The following is a 12,431-nucleotide window of genomic DNA, read 5'->3' as shown; positions in this document are numbered from 1 at the left end:
GGCATTCAGGAGTTCCTCAAGCCCCAAGCCTAACTGCCTCCTGTAAGGATCCTTCATTCAGTTCAACTGAACTTTATTAGGCCACTGCCTCCTCTGGAGACACACCCTCTCCTTACTCACACACACGCACCCACCCATGCGCACACACCTAACTTCTGCCATTAGAATTCTGCACATCCATCAATACTTCACCCAGATGCCAGGCCCTCATCTTCAACCACCCTCTATACAACGTTCCTATTGACATGGATTTGAGTCTCCCAGCATTGTGACTAATTGGGTGCTCCGGGTAGGAGCAGAAACTGTCTTTCCACAGAACCAGTTTCAGAGCCAAATAAATAGTGGGTTAAATGCATCAGGTTAAAATAACTCATGCCCATCTGGACACTTTTCTTCTTGATTCAGACTGAATCTGAATATGTCATTCCCTCTGTGTCCTGGTCCACGGCTCCGGTGCCCAGCTCACTTCTACTTAGAGCAGCTCTCTGAGTGCAGCTGGTCTAAGATGTTGCCCCTTTGGGACATCATGCCTGCACACTGGCAGGGGGCCTTCAGGATTTTAACCCGTATCAGTTAGACAGAACTTCCGGCCGGAGGGGGAGAAAGAGGAGCTCTCCAGTGCCCCTTGAGTCCCACTGTGTGTGGGAGCTGATCCCCTGCCTGAGAGTTGGCTCTCTGGGAATGGCTGGCCTCGCTGCCTTAGGCATTGGCTGCAGAAGGGCCCAGAAGCCAGAAGCCTCCTGACCACCACCAGGGATGCTTCTCCAGCTGGGCCACACCCAACACCCCTGAGACCACGACATTGGCAGGCTTCCTATTGGCAGGATGGCCATGGGGATAGAACTCTTCCCAGAATTTTATTCTCCACTTCTGTTTCCAGACCTTTCCCCAGCCAGGGGCTTGACTGGTGAAAGGAAGCTTTGATGGAGATGGGCAATGGAATCAGGGTGGATCAGGCCCTGCTGTGTTAGAATCACTAGGCACTCCCTTGGGAATGCAGATTCCGGGGTCCTGCCCAGACGTGTTCACCTACTCCTGGAATGGGGGTCCAAGGGTCACATGGCCTACAGCTTCCAGCTGATTCCTGTATTCACTACAAACCTTGAGCCCCTCTGGGCAGCCTCAGAGACCTGGGCCCCCAACACTTCTCACTGTGGTGTGTGGTGAACTTTGAGCATTTACCTTCCTGGCGTTTTTTGTTTCACACCTTGCCATCTCTGGAGATTCTTAATTTTTCTCATATAATTTTTACTCAATAGGACTCTGATACACACTAACCAATAATCAATATTTATACAAATGCTTAGATGGGAAGTGGAGTCCTATTTGGGGGTGAGAAATGGGAAATGACATACCCAAAAAATCCTTGAGTCGTTCAGCACACACCCTTGCCTGGACAGAAACATTTTTCAGCCTTTTTCAAACGTGCCTCACTCTTCTCTGCAACTTCTGCTGCCTCCTGGAATGTAGAGAAGAAACCAGCAACCAGAGAAATGTGCTCACATGGATCGATGCCTCATCCACATTACACGCTGACTGCAATCACAAAAAATGGTCCTCACCCTTCTTTTGCTGATGAAATTGAAGTTTGGGCCCATTCATGAGCATGCCCAGGTCTCACAGCAAGTATCTTTCAGAACCAAGGTTTGTGCCTACTCTGAGGCTGTGAAACCCACCTTCTTTCCCTCACCCTCCACCACCTCTTCCCCATCTCTCTGCTTGGGGGAATCCTCAGTGCCCCCCACCCACCCAGTGGCAACCCTCTGAGGGCTCTGCAGACCCCCGCAGGTGGAATCATTGCCTCTCATCTCTCTCCTCCCTGGGTACTTCTCTCTCCTCCCTGGGTACTCCCTCCCAGCAGTGGCCACCACTGTTCCTCCTTAAATGAACTTGGCTGCCTGTCTACCTCTGCCACCAGACGGAGTTCCTGGACTCCAGCCCTGCATCTTAAACAGTGCTTTTTCCCCAGACTGGAGGAGTGGCTGACCCACGAAAAGTGCTCAGTGACAGTGGAAGGAATGATGCAGACCTACACCCTTGGGCTGAGAGTGGAGGACAGCTTTGTGAGCTTTTGCTGTGGCCTCTTCCGGCTCCTTTAACCCTGAAGAGGCAGGGCCCCAGGGCTCTGAGCTTAACCACCGTTCAGAACCCGCACCCTAGGAGCCCAGGCTTGAGGCTGCTTGATGGGAGCTCAGCTCAGGCTCTCCGCTGGTGCATGCACTCTCCTATTTCCCTCTTCTCCACAGCCATACATAGCTTGTAAGGACCTGAATGGACATTGAATGCCTAGAATCTAGCTTCCCCTCATTATGGATTTGATTGATTCTCAACCCTTATTGTACAAAGCAACACAGGCCATTAAATAAGCATGATTTTGGAGGTCCAGCGATTGGACTCAAAGTTGGCTCTGGAATTATACAACGTGTGCCTGATCAGCCCTCAGAGCCCCAAATTCAAGTGTGGAAGGAACGGCAAAGGCATAACATCATGGCAGTTTCTCCTCCAATGACTGGTGTGGCAGGAAGGGAGGCTGACAGGCTCACAGGACAGTCTAGGGGGCACCTGACATTTTCGGGAGTTGTCTAAAGCAGGAGAAGACACAGACCTCATTAATCCCTGCAAAGGGCAGCTCGGGGAGCTGGCAGCCACCTCTCACTTCTCCTTGGCTTCCCCTGTGTCTCCTGACAGTTGCAGGAGTTTCATTACCATTAACAGCTCTGCAAATTGCACCATCAGCAAAATGCCCGGGTAGTTAATAAACAACTACACAAGCAAATCCCGGTCAGGGACTCTTCTCTCTGCCTCCTAATGAAAGGTGCAACTCTCTGGCATTTCTACCAACTTCTGGATGTGAGAGGCAAATTTATCCTAAGGGCTCAGGAACAGGACCATCTCTCTAGGCTAGCTGGGAGCCCATTAAACTTGGAAACAGAAGATCTGTGTTCCATCCCAGGCTCTGATGTCTACCAGTTATATGACCTTGCAAAACTAACTTAATTCCACTGGGTCTCAGTTACTCATCCATAAAATGGAAGCAGTAATAGTATGTACTTCACAGGGTTGTTATGAGGATCAAATGAGATCATCTATGTAATTAGTAAAGTGATGGCACAAAATAAGGACTCAAGAAGAGATAGCCATTGTCATTGCTACCTGTCACATGTTCGTGACCACGTTGACTCAGCCCATGTCAGGGGTATTGGGAGTTCCAGTCCATGCCCTGAAAACACAGATGAGAGAAATTGCCATTATTATTATTCTCGAGCCAGTGTCTCCCACTCCCTGAGGTCTCAAAGGCCCTCCTTCTCAAACACCCCCATCTGTCTGTTCTCTCTGCCTTCTGTTCCTATCTTTGCTGTGACTCCTCCTTCTTGGTTCTAATCCTGAATCCAGAAGCTGCCAATGCCTGCTGAAGTCCTCTAGCACTGCCTAAAGCAATGTTTTCCCACCGCGGGGATGGGGACCTGGAAGGATGGAACATTGTGACAAAGTGATCCATAAACCAGCTGCGCCCAGACGACTGCTAGGTCTGAGTGTAATCAAGCATTCAGTATGACCATGTGGCCCATTCATGGAGGCCCAGGCCACCTGGAGGCCATAGGAACAAATGGGATCACAGCCTTAGCTCACACCAACCCCAACCAAAGCAAAGGAGCAGGGATTCACCAGCTTAGGGTCAGAAGGAAATTTGGCTGAGTCTCAAAATTAATAGGGCCCTTGTCCAGCCTGCAGTGTGGATACTGTTGTCAGAGGCCATCTCTGCTGGGGACTGAGTCAGTGTGGGATTGATTTTTAAAGCCTGACTGTCTGCTGATAGATGGTGTGATGAAATGAGAGATATAAATTGTCACGCTTTGCAATCACAGATGCTGTCACTGCAGCTGTCAGGGACTAAGAGGGCAGGCTGGCTGCTGTCATGGGGGTACCCAACCCTGGCAGATTTCCATTTGTCTGGCCAGCATTCAGGAGGACATTTCTTACATGCTAACCCCTCAGAGAAGTGACTGCCAGCAGCTTTATGGGGTGGTGCAATGGCCAGCAGGGGTAGCTCAGGGGGTGCCCTGAGCCCTCCTCCAGAACCTACCAGCCGCATGGCCTTGGGCAAGCTACTGAACCACTGTGCCATAAATCTCATCCTCAGCATAATGATGGTGGTGCTAATACTACCTCATCAGGTCATTGGTTCACAGAGCAAGCGTATGGATGTTGATGGGAGCGAAACATCCCGATTAGCAAGCCAACCCCAATAAGGCAACTCATTATCCCACAAAACACACTGCCAGAGAGAGGAAAATTCCAGGGATTTTTAATTGAATGACTCAACAAGGACAGGAAAACCTAGGTTCCTTTCACCTTCTCCCTCTGCCACTCTTCTGCTGTTGAATCTGTGCTTATGCTGGGTTCCCCATGGTTGCAGTAAGCCTGCATCTGTTTTGGCTTCACATCCGGGTAGGACACGTGGAGAGGAGGAAGAGAGGCAACGTCCTGCTTTTGTCTCTTTTTTAAAACCTCTCTCTGAAGCCTCTCACCTCATGTCCACTTTTATCACATTGGCTAAGATAGCGTCCCATGCCGTTACCCTTATGTAAGGCAATGGCTTACTAGAAATGTGACCGGGACTGGCCAGCCCTGTAGGTAAGGCCAGCTTTTCTTAACACACATGGCAGTGTATCCCTGATCCAACAGAAAGAAAAGGCAACAGGCATGGGAGGTCAGCCACTGTCGGCTATGGCAGGTGAAGCACCGAGGACGCTGCCAGGCATTTGATGAGCGCACATTCGATGGTAGCTCTTCAATGCGACGTGTCCTAACTGTAACTCCGTATTATGAATGGCTAGGCTTACAGCAGATGTGACGATGTGGTTCACACCTCCCAGCTCACTCTTCTAGCAAATACACTTGCCTTCTGAAAACACAACACTGCCCTACAACTAAGCAAATTATTAAAGACTACTATTCAGGATTCATGTGATTTATTTCCAAAACTAAAGAAAGCTGCATTTATGTGAGACACGCAGGTTACAGAAGTATTTAACAAAACACGAATATGTAAGCACATTTAGATAGAAATCAGACCAATTTTCAACTTTTGCCCTCTGCAGTAGATGGTAAGAATTTCTACTTTTGGGGCTGCAAAGATCCCTCCTTTCTGACTTATTGTGTGTCTTCACTGGCTCCTGTGTCCTCTGGCTTCTGCTGCAGTGCCTCCTCTACACTCAACTGCTTTCACCCGTGCCCTCAGGCCGGTTTCCATTGTCCCTAATCAAAGAGGCAGCCTGGCCAGCATGCACAGGACAGCTTCCTCCCAAGGGAGGGTTTTCTTCTCCCAGCTCCATTCTGCCAGCCTCCTCAAATCTTTTTGAATATGGGTAAGTGCCCATACCTAAAAAATATAGATTCTGTCCCCTGACCCCATTCAACTCTCTGAGAAGTCAAGGTAGCTTTCTCCATTTAAAAAAAAAAAAAAAGAAGTTTTTCACAGATACACAGGCAGAAGGAAGAAGGGCAGAGCCCATGGTTGCAGAGTCTCTGTGGCCGTCCCCTCTGGTCTGTAGTAGGCAGTGATGACAAGGTGGGGGGTCAGGCTGTAACACTGAGGCAGTATCCTCCAGAGGTGAGGCCAGCACACTCCCCAGCCCCAGGGTCAGGCCTCAGAGGCAGGCATCGGGGAGCCGGCAGCAACCCGCAGAGGGTGGAAAGGACCCTTCTTTGCAGCACGGTGCCCTTCTCACACCTGCACACAGGTGCGTGGATGGAAGAGGTAGACAGTGATAGCGCCTCCTGTCCCACAGCCTCCTCAGCAGCTGTGCAGGTCCCTCTGCAACCCCTGACCACCATCCCTCAGCCAGGGTCTGAGAGGCCACTTTGAGAATCAGGCTTGTTAAGCCAGAAGGATAGATTTTATAAACCTTCTTAATTTAGTTTTTACCTGCATGCAGGCTCAAATTATATCAATTGGTTTTCATAATGGATGTATCCGTTCTCTTTCACAGAGGAGAAAATAGCCCAGGTCCCCAAGGAGGCACAAAGGGAGAGGGAGGAACTTGCACTCAGCCAGAGATTGAAAACACCATAAAATCTGAGTTTCGGGGGTCATTTAGTCCAGACCACCACTGCCTTTAACCTGTAGTATTCTTACCATTTCTAGACAGACCAACCATCCTTCTATTTGAGACGCCCTTCTCCCCAATAAAGTGTACCAGTGGGAAGCAATTCTTGACATTTGGGCTTTTCTTAAGGAGTACAACCTAAATCTATCACTAAGAAACATTTTCATGGCTGTATTTCAGCAGGGATGTGACACCAACTATTATTTGATACTGAAGACTTAAAAGCTGGGCTAAACTCCTGTGTGAAAGCCCCGGCATTAAATAACAAAAGGAAACCATTCCAATAGCCAGCTCTGCTCTAAGAGGCCTTTGTCTTATCCAAAAAACACCTTTCGAAAAACTCTATTTCCCACCCCATTGTCTCCCTTCCATTTCTAGGTAGTAGGGGAATAAAGAGATCAGTGTGGGGAAGGGAGACTCAGGCATAGAAATAACTGGATGTGTTTTGCTGGTGGACTAGGAGCAAGATCTACCTCTGGTACACAGCCTTCCTCCTACACCAGCCTAAGGGCAGTGGAAGCAGCTCCATGGGCAGAGATGATCCCTCATGAGGACTTACCCTGAGGGAGAAGTAACCAGAAGTAACCAGACAAGTGCGGAGGCAGCCCCTTGCTGCTCCTAATGGCTCCAGCTCTTTAACTCTAGGCCTAGAGGCATGCCACAGGGCACCTCCTTCTGAGAAGGGAGAAGTCATAGCCCTGTGAGGAGCTTGCTTAATCAGTGTGAAGTACCTTCCCGTTTCTCCCCTCTCCATTCCTCTCCTTCCTCATCCATACCCAGCACCCTCCTCCCAGACTAAATTCCAAGCCCCTGGCTTGGCTCGGCACCATGGAACCACCTGGACCACCACAGTGGCTTGTCTTCAGAATCTCCTTCACATTTGTTTCTGCCCTTTTCTTCCCCCCCGGCTCCTTATCTCTGGCTTCCTCTCCCTCCTCCTCCTCTCTGTCCTATTCCCTTGCCACTCCCTCCCCCTTCTCTTCGCAAAGACTGCACACCCCTTTTTGCTCATCTACCTCTTCTGCTTGAAATTTCACCCATTTGTCACCAAATTGTGTCCAGTCATAATTAAAGCCCATTTCAAACCTCAGCCCACCCAACTCTTTACAGCTCTTTTCCTTCTCTGTCTTCTGAACCCATGTGCCAGCAATTGTGTTTTTCGATAGCAGAGTCCTAGAAATTCCAGTGTTTGTGCTGACCTCCCTGCGTGTAAGCTCCTTGGGGACAAGGTCAATGTTCGCTACTCCCCTCCTTGGCACCGGATGTGCTGCAGAGCACAGCGTGACAGCCAGGCCCTGGCGGAATGGAATGTTCCCTGAAGGGTTTCAGCAGCTTCTCTGCTGGACAGTTCCCTGCCCCTTGCCAATTCTGCCATTGGGCGTAATTCCTTAGAACTGCACATCTTCACTCTGAGAGAAGAGATGTGTAATCAAAAACACGGGCATCAAAGTCTCCCCAGGTCCCTGGAGTCACAGTGGGTCGATTTAACTTATTTTTCCACAAGTCTTTCAGCTTTTTCACTGAGCTGCTTCTTCTCTAACTACCTATCATCTCTCCCTACCAAAGAACATAAAAGATCAAGTATGTTAAAATAATGAAGAGAAGAAGCTCCCTTTTCCCTAAAGTTTTCCAGGGACCATAATCTCAGAATGAGTAAAATCTTCAGAAATCCTTTAATCCCAAATCCATGATGTACAGATGAGAAAGCTGAGGCCAAAAAGGCAAAGTGACTGACCTGAGATCCCACCACAGCAGCCAGAGCTGGTGCTGAGGCCGGCACAGCGCGCCCCTGCCTCCTCCAGTGGGGTGTCCTGCCCCGCAGAAGCCGTCCCACCTGGCTTCACGCTGGGCCCCCTTCCCTCTCACTCACAGCCACCTGATAAGCACAAGATATCTTCTACTGCTAAGCGTGTGACTGGCAGCAAGCAGCTCAGAGTGACTCCTCTTGGTAAGCGTGGATGCTGCCAAGGAAGGTGCATAACCGAAGGAATAGAGCACTGTGTGGCAAGCCTAGCCCTGGCATCAGTCCCACAGGGGGTGTCCCTGAGCAGGAGTCGCCTCGGGATCCATTTAATCACAGCACAGAGTTAATGGCACTGAGGCGGCCGTCACTCCTTCTCCAATGAACGGAGATGGGGGTGGCTGGTTATAATTTCCTGAGCACTGAGGGTCCTAGGAGGCCTCAGCCTCATGGGGAAGAAGGTCTCTTTGGCAAGGAGTCCTTTGCAGTCAAGGGAATGCATTAAGCCACCTCCACAGGGTGCAGGGGGGATGCTGACCATGCTTACTTCAGCAAGAGGCCACCAGCCGTGGAGGTGCCATAGCCTCTCCTCACCAGCCAGCAGTCACCATTTAGATTATCCTTCTATGACATACATTCTAGCTCCTGTCTTGACCCTGGGGAGATTCTGCACAGAACCCATCTCGGGGCAGTGGGACGTTCCTCCCTATCAGCAGAAGAAATGGCTCACAGGGGTGCCCAGAGAGCAGCCTGCATGACTCCAAAGCTGAGTCCACAAGGAAGGTGGAGCCACCACCTCCTAGACATAGACTGGCCATGCCCCTGCCTTCTCACTCCAGTGTCTTTGTGTACCCCATTCCACAGTGCAAAAATCCCACCAGCTGTCACTCACTTGGGTGGAGAAAGGTACAAGCTTCATACAGGACAAGAGGGTGTTGCCACGAGTCTCCCAGGGAAGCCACCTGCAGTTTGGTGGGGGGTTAAGAGCAGGGGAAGTGGCAATCGTGGTAGCCTGAACTCCTGCGTGATCCTGTAAACAGCATCTTCCTAACAGGAACAAGCAAGTGGTGAGGGTGGGAGTGAGGTGGCGAAGCTTGCGTCATGCCCTGGGGAAACGCGAGGCCATTCATGATTCAAAGTAGGACTCCTTTGAGGTCTCAGGAATGTGTCATCAGCAAAGGGTCGGGGAGGCATGGAGGGGAGCAGAGTAGAAAGCACACTGAACCTAGAGGCAGGTGACTAGCTCAAATCCCAGCCCCTTCACTGATTGACAATGCAATTTGGGACAAGTCGCTTAACCTCTCTGAGCCTCAGCTTCCGCATCTGTAAAATAGGAGCAAACTACGTGGAGCTTGTCATAAGAATCGAGATGAAATGGCTTATTTCAAACCTGTGCCTGGCTCCAAGCATGTGCTCGCCGCATGTGAGTCCTCCTTCCTCTCAGCTGAGAAGGAAGGCTCCTACACGTGGTTATTTCCAGGCCAGCTCCAGGCTTCTGCAGCTTACTGACCACTGGCCCCCAAGGAGCCCTTTCCACGCGACTTCTCGGACCCAACAGAGCCGAGCTGAGGGTAAGTTGTGGGCACTGCCGTCGCCTCTTGCTCAATGGCCTCATGCCCAGAGCTCCCTCCTTGTCTGAAGCTGAGGAGGGGCCTCCCGGCCAGGGCCCAAGTCACCTCTTATCCCAGATTCTTTAAGATAAGCAGGCACAGGAGGAGGGCCTCGCGGGCCAGAAGACATGGGGTCTGCACAGTCTGCCTTCCTTTCTGGGCTGTCTCTCCTCATCCTCCACACCAAGCCAGAATTAGAACAGAGATCTGACTGGGCCTCTGCGGTGGCTCCAGGGCTGTCACATCAGGGAGGGAAGGGCCTTACCCGGCAGTGCCAGCCTTCATTTCTGAACACCTGCCCAGTCACTCCAGACACATACGAACTCTGAACCCCAGCCAGCCCGCAGGCCGCGTGCCCCAGGCTCCTCCAGGCCTCTGCGTCTCTGCCCAGGCTGCAGCCTTGGCCTAGGGAGTTGGATCTGTGGGCTCCTCAGGAGAGCTCCAGACAGTGCTCCTGCCACTGCCCAGCAGAGTCCAGGCTCGGGACTGGCCCCAGCTGCCCCAGGCTCCAAAGCTACCAACCAGAAAGAAGCTGGAAGATGGCAGATGGCAGAAACGTGTATCCAGACCCTGCGTCCTCTGGGTAACAAGAATCACCTCCACTCCCCTGGCTCTCTTCCATGATCACGTGACACGGCCTCCAAGGCAACAGTTAGAGAAATAGCAGTCCCATCATTAACTCATTCAAGAGAAATACGGTGGGTTCCAACCCCATTATCAGCACACTGGGGGGTCCAGAGACACAAAGTGAAGGGATCCAGGTCTTGAGAGAGACAGAGATGCATGCCCAGCCCAACGTGTGCAGACACGAGGTAGCTGCAGGATGCAATGGGGATATGGGTGTGGTGCTTGGTGACTGGGATGGAGGGAAAGGAGAGAGGGTGAGGGACAGCTTCCTGGAGGAGAGGATACTGAGCCAAGCCTTCAAGGATGCCTAGGAGTTAGCCAGAAGCAGAAGGTGAGGGCGCGGGGCTTCCCAAAGAGAAGGAAAACAGGCAGATGAGAAGCAGCCCGGTTTGTGGATGTCACTGAGCAGCTCTCCTTTGCTAGAAGATGCGTCTGAGGAGGCCACGTATTGCTGGGGGGCATGGAGCCAGCTACTCAGGCTTTGCAAGCCGCTTTTCAGAAGAGGGACTTTTGCCTGTAGGCGATAGAAAGCTATTGAAGCTTTTATGCAGGGAAGTGACCAGTTGAGATCTGCATTTTAGCTAAATTACTTTGGCAATAGACGGAAGATAAATTGTGGATTGATTATCCATGCAGGGCCAAAACTTTGGGATGCACTAGCTTGCACTAGTAATGAATGCTAGAGGGGAAAAAAAAAAAAAGAAAAAAGAAATTCTGGCTTCTAGCCCAGTGTCCCTAGGCACTGGCCCTGTGAAATGCAGGTGGCTGTGGGTAGCTACATGCTGGATGAGGGGAGAAGCCAGCTCCCCAAGCCTTCCAGATCACCTAGACAGAGCCCTGTAGAACGCAGCTCGGTGCTGCCCTGTGCTCTGATGGTCTGTTTCACAAGCAGTTACTCTGCTCTAGAAACATGTATGGGTTTGTGTAGGTGAAGGGACTCAGCTCTGCTCTGTTCCCTCCTGTCCCTCCTAGTGGAGTGGGGCCTGGGCTCTCAGACAGGACTCTTGCAGGACCAGCTCTGGGTCCAGAGCCCTCAAGATGCCTCACCGTCGGACAAAGGATGCCTTGATGGAGCCTTGTCCAAACAGACAAAGCCCAGGCTCTCCAGCACCACCTAACATCTCACGTCTCCCTACAAACTGTTCTGTTTACAAAAATAGAAGATCTCAGAGCTGCGGTCTACATGGGTCTCTTAGTTGATGAGGACAGACATCCCCAGCACGATGCAGAGGCAGGGAACAGGAAGAGAGCATCTCCGTCTTATGAAGTGGCCCCTCTCCTCCTGTACTTCCATCCCCAGAGAGAGGTCAAATGGCCACAGAGCCCAAGGATAACAGGGCCATCGCTCAGGGAAGGGATTGGGTGGTTTTCATTTTCCTCTTTGTACCTCTGCCATTTTACTTTGTAACCATTTAGGGGGGAAAATATCTATGAAGTGATACTATGTTCTTCCTAAATAGTGCTTCAAGGTTTATTTTAATTCCTCATACCCAGAAAGTGTTTTCCCAGGTCCAGGCTTGAGGCTTCCCACTATAATAAAAAGCCTCCTACCCCAACCCTCTTGAAGACAAGGCTTCCAGCCCAGAGGAGACCCCAGCATGGCCAAAGCACTCCTCACACTCAGTTGCATGCATAGCTCCACCCACCACCTGCTCAACTCCCAGCTTCCTTCTCTCCCACAACCAGAATCACAACCTTCCAAACCTGCTAATGATGTCCTCAAAATGTGCACCATATGGCAGGTCCAGGGTCCTGCCTGCACTTGCCAAGCTAGCCGGAGCTTGACCAGAGAGGAAGCCTGTCTTCAGCACCCTACCCGGGCTGGCCAGTGGGACTCGGAGGCAGGCGGTGGGGACCTCGCACCCAGCTCCACCCGCCCAGTGCTGCTGTCCATCCCTCATCCAGCCACAGGGCTGCTCCCAGGGTACGCCCCAGCTTCTGCATGCCAACTCCATTAGAAAAACCTCCTGGGCGCTGAGACACCGGGACTGTAGGCTCCTTCCTAGCCTTCTGCCTCATCTCAACCAGGACTCCATATGGGAATTTTCCAGAGACACCAGGAGACCACCTGCTCACCGCCATTGCAGGAGAAAGGACAGGGGCTGCAGAAAGGGTTTGAAGGACGGAAGTGACATAGGAGGAAGAATTCTAGGGGCTGAAGTTGCTGCCTGTGCTCCATTTCCGGTGAGCATTTCTAATGCCAGCCTGCACGATGCCTGAAATTCTCCCCAACCACATCACTCCTTTGAGTCCAAATGTTGAAGTTCTGCTTAAAATGCAAATCATTTTCCCAGATGAGAAAACACATTAATAATAACACTAAATATTCCTCTAACACTTTAT

General features: G+C 51.1%; 1 protein-coding gene across 9 annotated transcripts in view; it reads right to left on the bottom strand.

Moving 5' to 3' along the window:
- LOC100614081 (uncharacterized) overlaps positions 1 to 12,431 on the bottom strand; it is a 42,514-nt gene that overhangs the window by 22,046 nt on the left and 8,037 nt on the right. For 5 of the 9 annotated variants that reach the window (XR_010147721.1, XR_010147720.1, XR_010147722.1 and 2 more), the window contains 2 exons: positions 3,154 to 3,220; positions 1,356 to 1,459 (listed from right to left, as the gene is read on the bottom strand). The gene's annotated coding sequence lies outside the window, so the exon portion shown is untranslated. Of the gene's footprint in view, positions 1 to 1,355; positions 1,537 to 3,153; positions 12,428 to 12,431 lie in introns of those variants that run through there. The other 4 variants (XM_063784626.1, XM_063784625.1, XM_063784627.1 and 1 more) reach the window with 4 other exon arrangements.

The sequence above is a fragment of the Pan troglodytes genome, chromosome 9 (assembly GCF_028858775.2).
Source record: "Pan troglodytes isolate AG18354 chromosome 9, NHGRI_mPanTro3-v2.0_pri, whole genome shotgun sequence".
Classification (NCBI taxonomy): Eukaryota; Metazoa; Chordata; class Mammalia; order Primates; family Hominidae; genus Pan; species Pan troglodytes.
The sequence above is the reverse complement of the archived record's forward strand: the minus strand, read 5'-3'. Positions and strand labels throughout refer to the sequence as shown.